This window comes from Lactuca serriola, chromosome 8, assembly GCF_051521515.1.
Source record: "Lactuca serriola cultivar US96UC23 chromosome 8, Lser_US96UC23_V15, whole genome shotgun sequence".
Lineage (NCBI taxonomy): Eukaryota > Viridiplantae > Streptophyta > Magnoliopsida > Asterales > Asteraceae > Lactuca > Lactuca serriola.
Genome location: NC_136415.1, coordinates 241,139,492 through 241,149,521, shown reverse-complemented (window position 1 = coordinate 241,149,521; position 10,030 = coordinate 241,139,492). Strand labels below are relative to the sequence as shown.

Genomic DNA, 10,030 nt, shown 5'->3' with positions numbered 1-10,030 from the left:
AATAATAATAATAATAATAATGATAATAATAATAATAATAATAATAATAATAATAATAATATGATTTTATATAATTTTGATTTGATTTAAAAAAATAAAAATAATTTTATAAATAATCTAAATTAATTCTATTAAAATAAAGATAAAAACAATAATATATATATATATATATATATATATATATATATATATATATATATATATATATCGAAACAGTGAATATGTGGCTATAATGTATTTAAGATTAGGTATAGAACTTCTAATAGATTATTATTTTTACTTTGACTTTGCATATGTAAATCTATGGAGACAATGGGAATTTATGTGCCAACAGTTGACACTGAAGACATGTTTATCTTTTTTTGTTTGAGTATTAAACAAAACTAACGTTGTTATATTTGAGAAATTAGATTTAAGAAAATTATAGTCAACTTGAAGTTAATAAATGTTTAAAATCAAATTTCAATTAAAATTATATAGTTTTGATAGGTTCTATATATATATATATATATATATATATATATATATATATATATATATATATATATATATATATATATATGACAACCACATATTCACTAACCCTATATATATATATATATATATATATATATATATATATATATATATATATATATTTATATTTATATATATATATATATATATATATTTATATATAAATAAGAGAGAGAGAGAGAGAGAGAGAGAGGTAAAAGATCAAATGAGAACCCTAAGGTGCTGTTTGTTTTTACTGAGGCAAAATGTCTGCAGTCTGCGGACCACATCTGTAGACCTCTGAAGTAGAAGAGGTGGACCAAACGTCTGCAGTCTGGAAAAAGAAGACTGTTTGTTTTTTTAACATCTGCGGGCTACTAAAATAAAATAAACTGAAATCTAAATAAACTGATTTTTTTAAACTTCAAAGTGATTTTTTAATATTTTTATGACTTTGTTATAAATAATCAACGAATCTAGATCAACTTTTATGTATTATTATATAAAAAATCAAAATAAAAATGGTATGATTTAATGTATATATTTGATAAAAACCAACAACTTTGGTTACAAAGTTATAACTAAACATTATAATATGCATAAATGGATGAAAATAAACTTTCGATTTTTTCAATTAAATCCATTAAAAATGTATCATGAATATTTTCTCGAGAAATTGACGATACTATATTAAATAATGTTTTACAAAATTTAGCAAAAAATATAAGAATATATTATGATTTTTTTTCATATTTATATAAACAACTTCAATGTCTATTATTGTAATAAATGTTTATTTATAAATTTATCAAAAAATCATGTTTGTATCGTCAAACGTTTTTTTTAGTTTTGTAATTTTTTTTTTCAAATTGTTTACCATTAATAAAGTTGGAAAAAATATAAATTAAAATAAAACTTAAAAATAATAAAGATATATATGTTTTTTTAGGCTAGACGATGTCTGAAGATGTTACAAGATTTTGGTCCACATTTGCGCCAAGAAGAGGGCGCACATACAAACGCAGATCTGCAGACAAAAAGTAAACACTACCTAAAAGAGTAGGAACCCTAAGAACCATAAATATCTAACATCTAATAACATTTCAAACACTTCATAAATGTTTTTTACAAGAAAACTCTTTCAAAACCTCCTCAAAGCCTCTCAACCTCTCCCAAGAACATAAACCCTAACACCACTTCAGCTAGCTGCCACTGCCACCTTCCGCCGTCACCTACCACCTTCACTCGTATTAATATCTCAGATCTGAAACCATAACACTACTACCGTCGTGAATCATCGTCATTGTTACTCTCAGTAAATACACGAGAGGCCATAAGGATCATTTCTATAAATTACTCTTTGAAACGTGAAAAATGCATCTCGTCCTCAAAAACACTTGCATCGGTTCTCTTTGAAAACCACAGGACCAAATATATATATATATATATATATATATATATATATATATATATATATATATATATTAAATTTCTCCTTCCTTAGCTAAGTAAACCTATAGTTATTTTGTCTATTTTGTCACAATAGTTTGTCAGATTTGCATTCTCCTCTCCTCCCTCTGAATCTCTTCTGAATCTCTGATCCTTTATTATTACCAATTCTTTTACATTTTCAATCTGTTTACTTCCATCACCAAAAGAGATTGAGATTGAGATGCTTCTCGAACCTTTTGATAACCACCCCACAGATTCACCGATTATTCTCCACCGCCTTATCTCATGTATTTGATTTTTTTCTCACTGCCTCCATCAGATGCTCATACGCTCTCCACCGGTCATCCTCCTACAACAGACTTTTTTTTCTTCATCCCTCTGCCTCTGCAATCGATTCGATTTTGCTTCTCTTCTACTTTCGTTTTCCTCTCTTACTCCACTTCTGCTGTAATAGAATCCTTAGAGATATAAAAATGTCGATCACTTCCACTCGTCGTCTTGTCTGTGCCCTTTTATTCCAACTCGAATCTCAGGTCTCTTCGGTAAGGTAAGGAAGTAACATAACTTAAAACCTAGGAGCCAAATTTATAACCGCTTACTACTATTTGTCGATTTTCTATATCTGGTCGTCGTCACCATCAAACCCAATTTTTCACTGGGTTTTTATTTTTTTCGCAAGTTATTTTTGCAGTTGTTGCGCACACCAACTGCTCGATATATTGCTCCAAAGAATAGTTATCTTTTTTACTTTCTTTTTACCTGCTTTCATTTATGCGGGTTCATGTATGATGTTTTGGTTATATTAGTTTTTTTATAGTTCCTTTGATGTTGATTGATTTATAGATGATGTGTTGATGACGACCGATGTTGCGGTTTTGTCCATTCAAAGAATATGATATCGAAGAAGAAGGCCAAAGGGATGGAGCATCGAATCAGATTGAGGACAAAAATGAAACACAAATAACAGTGTACCGACCTTTTATCATAGTTCTTCTGTTTTGTCTTAATATTTTACATTTTTTTTATCAAATGGTCTATATGTTGCAACCTTACACGCCTGTTATCATTTTCAGATTATTCCCATTTTTTATGTCTTGATGACAGATGTGTACCTATTTGATGCCATTATATAATGTTTCATTTCATGATTTCAATACAGGTATGTGGCAGAACAAGAGAATAAAACTCTCTCTAATTTATTCAGGGGTTTGTTCATGACATTTGTTGTGTGAAGTATGTTCTCTTAGATTCACAAATTAAAGTCTTTCTTTACTATTAATTTATTTTGTGTTTATCTATTTAACTTTGTGCGGATTTGGTCATTCATTGGATACCCAAGGACAATTAAGTTAGAATTCCCAATCAAAACCTCTTTTTTTAAATCTCCATTGGGTCTCAAACCTTAGTCCTATTCATGGATATATGGCTTATATGTTGCAAAATTTGTAGTTTGCATTTGGATTCCTTAATTTCAAAACAATGTTGATCTATTGATACTGCTTTTCAGGGTTCTGTAGCCACAAAGAAACTCAAGGACCTGAAAAGGAAGGCTGGAGCAGAGAGGTTGTTATGACGATATCATCAGATATTAATAAGTCATTAAAAATTTAAAATAAAAGATATTATTCAGATTTGGGATCACATAAGTAACACAGTTAAGAAGACAACAAGAAGAAAGTTAGACTTTCTACGTTTTGATCGGCATCATGTGCTGGTTCTCTTGAAGAACAGAAAAAGAAGGCAACAAGCAAGAATACCCACAGGGGTCGAAGAGGCGATCCTCTGCTTCCGACATTGCATCTTCATGTATGTTTTTTTCTTCACATGGATGTGGATTAAGTTTTATTTGACAACAGATGGAATTTCCCTTTGGGCCAAACTGATTACGCATCTATTTCTTGATGTTAATTCTTAATTGAATATTGTAACTTTCGAACCATGGCTAAAAAAATGAAGATGATAGCAAAAAGTACGGGCTGAAGTTAGCATTATCGGAGCAAATTACTGTTATGTTCAGTTGTTATTGTGTATGCTACGTTTACCATTTTTTTCATTTATTTCAGGCAACTGATGCAGAAGTTAGCATTATTGTTGTCGAATAGGTTAAATTAGAAAAGTCTAAATCATAATTTTGTAACGATTTCTTAATGCTATCATGTACATAAACTATCACAACCCGAAATTTCTATTTGTACAAACCCTACAGTCAATCAAAATTAGATTCATTTTCTGTTAACTTTTAACTCTATTTAGAGTCCGTTTGGATGTTTTAATCTTAATTCATCAAAAGAACAAATGAAAGGAAGTACCTTCTAGGGTTTATGGTGCATCAATCAAGCATATAACACCATAACATGGTGTTTACGGCCAAAATTTAGGAGTTTGGGCCGTAAACTCCACTTTGGCTGTGAACTCATGCCATAAGCATGAGTTTACTCCTTTTCTCTTTCATTTCTTACCTTCCAAGTTCAAGAACCTTCATTTCTCTCTCAAGTATCATAAGATCTTCATCTAAATCTTCAAAACATGTAAGTATTTCTTCTCTTGATTTGTTGTTACAACTCTTCATCTAGTAGTTATATATGATTTCATACATGAAATCCTTTCATTTTGATAGATCTTCAAGTGTTCTTCATTTCACCAAGAACACACACTAGTGTTCTTGGACTTTAAACACCATTACAAGATTCCTATAAGTAATTACACTCCTCTTAACTAGTTATATGCTTAGATTACTTGTTAAACCATTGGAAAACACCAAGAAAACTCAAGAACACATGGTTTTTACGGCCAAGGAAATCTCCTTGGGCCGTAAACACTATCAAGTGGTGCATTTGTGCCACCACTCCTTCCTAAGGCTTGGATATTGTTCTAGAACACTTCCTACATGAACTAAGGACCTTAAAGACTGAAATGGTAGAAGTTACCATGGGTTTACGGCCATAAACCCATTAGGGCCACAAACCCTAGGCCGTAAACTCATGGAGAGTTTACTCTTGGACCTTACACTTCAAAGAAAAGCCCTACAACCCTTACATTCAACCCTATGATCTTCTAACACTTGAAGCAAGGTATTTTCCATGTTTTAGGATGTATATACATGCTTAATTAATGTTATAATCACTAATTAGATACATATATGTGTCTTTATATGTTAAATAAGATCATTGTGTGTGCTCAAGTCTTCACTTGACACCTACTACCTTATCCAACACTTTCATTCAAACTACTCATTACAGGTGAGTTCATACCCCTTAATCAACCTTTTAAATGCTTTGATGGGGCGGGGGGGGGGGGGGGGGATACAAGTTGAATCATGATAGTTATAATATCAATCACATGTTATTTATAACTTGTAAACAAATGGATTTACTATACTTTAAACTGTTTTGTCAACAAAACTACTTCAAAATGATTAGCAACCACTTATACATGTTAAACTCATTATAAAACTTAGTTTTAGTTATCAAATCTTTACTTTCAATTCTTTAAACTTATATATTGTCAAATCATGTCCAGTGCATATATAATTATATAAGTAAGGTTTGAAGGACTTAGGACTGATAATACACTATATTTCATGTTCCTTGCTTGGTTGTGGACTTGGAGTACCCTATTGTTTGTCCAAGTGTCTTTTGATCCTTAGTTGTTTATCATGTGTATATGTATAGACATAAAAGCTTGTTATCTTATTTCAATACATACAGTTATACAAACAACATTTCTAGTAAACTATAATAGGTATAGTTTAGAGGTATACTACTACTATTTCTAGTACATTGAAACATACACAGAGTCCGTTCATACATGAGTCAATACATACTGTAAACAATACATACACTACACTATACAACTGAGCATACTATAATAAGAGTCAGAGAGAACATACTACACACTAGATAGAGTGAACATACACTAGTACATACTATTCATACACACTATATAATATACTAAAGAGCATAGTATGATGAGAATCAGGGAGGACATACACTACACTAGTACATACAATACATACACACTATAATATAAATGTGAGGCACTACTTCGGAGCATGGAATCTCTGTCATGGCTCGTCTTGTAACCAGAGTCTTCTGAAGGGAGAACATGAATTCGTGTATAGATCTATACTGGACTGACCGTCCTACACCTTGCTGCTAGCTACAGTGGGACCTGTAGGTCTTCGGTGATGAATGTCATACCATCTCGACGTATTCGAGCGTCGTGTTTTACTAGGTAGATCAAGTATGGTTACAATTATATCACATTATACCTTAATTAACAATTGGTTTGAGGTAGTTAGTACAACAGTAGTTACTATAACATAATACTAAAGTACTTCATTATTTTCCCATTACACCTACTTTGTGATCTTCTCACATAAACATGTAACAATGTAAATTTTCAAAACGATTTTTCATTTTTAAAGCATACTTCCATTCATAAAATATCATAATAATTCACTATATTACATGCCATCATAATAAACAAATCCCAAGATCTCAAATACATAAATCCTCTCAGTGTGTACAGATCATGCCGGCGCCTTCCCGCGATCCTCGCTAGTACCTGAAACACATATCACATAACACGGTAAGCATAAATGTTTAGTAAGTTTCCCAAAATACCACATACAAAACATACGCCACTCTAGGCCATAACTCTGTGGGACCTTCCGGTCCAAGTGTCTCAGGGGACTTCCGTCCCGAAATCCTAGTAGACCTTTCGGTCCTACCCGTATCGACCTTCCGGTCCATAACCTCCTGACCTTCCGGTCCATATCATCTTGACCTTCCGGTCCTTATCATTCATAACATACATAACACATACATATCATAGCATATAAGACCTCCCGGTCACACATAGGTACCCTTCCAGATATAGTACAGTGAGAAGACTCACCTCGAAGGATGTCTAGTAAGCTCTCGTGCTCGACGTCCTCGATCTAGCTTCCGCCTACCAACATGATAACATCTCTAATCAGTAGTTTTCTATTGTCTTCATCTCTAAAGAATGGGTAGAAGGCCATTCTACCCCTCCCTGACCTCTCTCAAATCAGCATCATCAAAACCCCATGGTCAACTGAAGTCAATTCTAGTCAACGGTTAAACTTTGACCAGACTCGTTGAGTACACGCGAGTGACTTGGCAAGTCCATGCGTGTCCTTTGAATTCCCAAAAAGCCTCACTCGACTCGTCGAGTTAACCTTTCACTCGATGGGTTACCACTGGTCACGAATCGCGGGTCAACCCGACTCGACTCATCGAGTCCCCATATGGACTCGGCGAGTTCCCTCCATGGCAACACTTAACTGACCTTCTAAGGTTAGATCTGTTTGTCTAACTTATAGATCTGACCTTATTACACCCAACAATCACATAAAGGTTCAATCTTTAAGCTCATGAAACATTCTTATGCCCTTATATGAAGAAATAGCTCCTAAAATGGCAACCTAGATCCATAACCCCAAAGGGACTGCATAAAGCTGGAAGGTTGAGACTCTCTGGACCACTTAAGGTCTAGATCTAAAGCTTATTCCACATTGGGACCTCATATACTTCATATTCCTTAAAAGAAAAGGGGTCAAGAAACCCTAGATTCATGAAATCAACATTATACAGAAGGAAAAGTCCGATTTATTACCTCAAAGTGAAGCTCCTTGCTTTAAAGTCTCAGAATGTCAACCTCCTCTGGTCTCTCATGCTAGAACCCTCCTTCTCCTTTGCAATGTCACACCAAAAAGGCTCAAGATGGCTCTTCTTCACTCTCTAAGCTCTCTGGTTCGAAAAGAGTCTCTCAAGGGTGTAGGTGGCCACCACTATAGGCCATAAGGACATATAAATATGCCCCAACCCGGACAATTAGGGTTTTCCTTAACAGCGCTGACTCGGCGAGTCAGAAACCTGACTCGTCGAGTCCTTTCATTAAACTGGTCATCGAGTCACGATTCTACTTGACAAGTTGAGGCGTCAACTCGTCGAGTCACTCCTCAAATTGTCATGCCTGGAAATCTGGATATTACAATTCTCCCCCAATTGAAATAGATTTCGCCCTCGAAATCGCTCCTCAGATGACATAGATAGAAACCAAATATTCGAAAAGCAACACTGAGAGGTTCTCACACTAAAATGATATCTTTCTTCATGAATACCTGGATCCGACCAAGAACTCCAAATTTGGAACAAAACCGACCCCTCTGTCGCTAAAATACCCCCTTCCTGACCTTCCCAGAATCAGGAAACTCTAGTGGCTTGGCCCGCCTCCATACCACCCACTCACGCTATCACCATGATGTTCGCTCCTCGAGCATCTAACCCTGATAACTCACTGCTCCTCTGATTCTCACAAGACAAATCCGACAATCGGCTACCGATCACTCATACCAACGTACCAAAACAGTCTGGATCACGCCCCAAGGAACGAAAGGGTTCACATCCCACCAGGTCTCATCCACTGAACTACTATTAGAATCCATCCGAAAAATAAACTTTCATCATCCTGTTCTCTGACACAAGAAAATCATGCTCGCTCAGAAGTCCACAGACATCTAAAATCATAAGCCTCAGCTGCATTCCTCGTATCCCTTTTAACACTGAGTACCAGGTATGATCTCGACCCAACATTTGAACCTCTGGGGTCATCCGTTGCATTATCCCACCCGTCTCCATGGTTTCCTTCTTACTATAACCACATCGGCCCAATGTGACACACAAGTAGCGAAGTTCGCTTAACCCTAAGCGAATGCTACCTTCCCAGCTGGAGATCGACACAACCCCGACCTCTGTCATCTGTTACTCATTGTTCCATGCAACTTGCGGCACCTCCCGTACCCGAGTACTGACCCTCACAAGTCTAAGACATCAGACGACAACAATACTCCTCAACATGGAACCCACCTCAAAATCCAGAATCTCATCTCGCCTATCTAACGCACTACCAGAGCCAAACTCAAACTCGAGAGTTTGGTCTGACCTAGAGTTGGAACCACTCGTCCCAACGAAGCACTCAACTCAGAACTCATTTTCCGCAATGCATGTGTTCCTCACTTATCTCATTCTTTCGGATTGCGATGACCACACCTTGCTCAGAACATAATGATTCCCTATCATTGAGGAGACCCCGGTCTCGCCCCTTATACGACCACAAGGTTCCTAATAACTCATAAATTAGGGCCACCCCATGCCTAAAACTCTTCTGCACTATGCTCTGATTAAAGAGTACTTTACCATAACAACTTCTCGCTGACTAGTGTGTACTACGTCTTCCCGTAGCACCACATCAACCTCTCACTGACCGGTGAGTACTACGGCTTCCCGTAGTATCACCACAACCTCTTATTGGCTAGTGAGTACTACGGCTTCCCATAGCATCAGAACAACCTATGACTAGTGAGTACTACGACTTCCCGTAGCATCACAACAACCTATGACTAGTGAGTACTATGGCTTCCCATAGCTTCACAACAACCTCTGAATAGTGAGTACTACGGCTTCCCGTAGCATCACAACAACCTCTGACTGACCCAAAATCCACGGATCAATCATAGATAGGTGCATGCACTTACCCAAATTGTGCACCACTATATCTAGCAGCAATCGTCATAACAAAACACCCTTCCCTGCTACAATCCATATTATTGGACAATCCTACTTGCTGTCATTAGCCGAAAGGGACCCCACTGGAACCATCGATGCTCGACCCACCACTTGCCGTCTTCACTCAAGACTCACACTTATCCGAAATCCAATGCATTAAATTCGGATACCTCGATACACCACATAGAACCTCACGATGTCTCGTCTCATCCATTGATCCTCCTGTTCCACAACCTGAAATTGGTTGTCTAATCAACTTCTACCCTTCCCAAGCTGAATAACAGCTCTATCATTGAACCAGAATTTCTCAACCGCCGAACTCACCCTACGAGCCAACCATCTCGGATTCACCATTATGACCTTGAAGAATTTCCGTTCGCCCCAAGGTCTCCGATCAATGGCCACTTGCCGTGGAGGCACTCACCCTTTTCAAACATAACACATGCATTATCCCACTCTACACCTCGTCTCAATCACCAATAACCTTGGGC

At 36.2% G+C, this 10,030-nt stretch overlaps 1 long non-coding RNA gene across 4 annotated transcripts; it reads left to right on the top strand.

Moving 5' to 3' along the window:
* Positions 1-2,020: 2,020 nt before the first annotated feature.
* Positions 2,021-4,152, top strand: LOC145070973 (uncharacterized). 4 transcript variants are annotated; one of them, XR_013690176.1, is made up of 4 exons: positions 2,021-2,494; positions 2,791-3,180; positions 3,455-3,753; positions 4,011-4,152. It is a non-coding gene; the product is annotated as an uncharacterized LOC145070973 (long non-coding RNA). The 4 variants fall into 4 exon arrangements; XR_013690174.1 differs by lacking the exon at positions 4,011-4,152 and having other exon boundaries at positions 2,791-2,915; positions 3,107-3,180; positions 3,455-3,957; XR_013690175.1 differs by lacking the exon at positions 4,011-4,152 and having other exon boundaries at positions 2,791-2,915; positions 3,021-3,180; positions 3,455-3,957.
* The last annotated feature ends 5,878 nt before the right edge of the window (positions 4,153-10,030 follow it).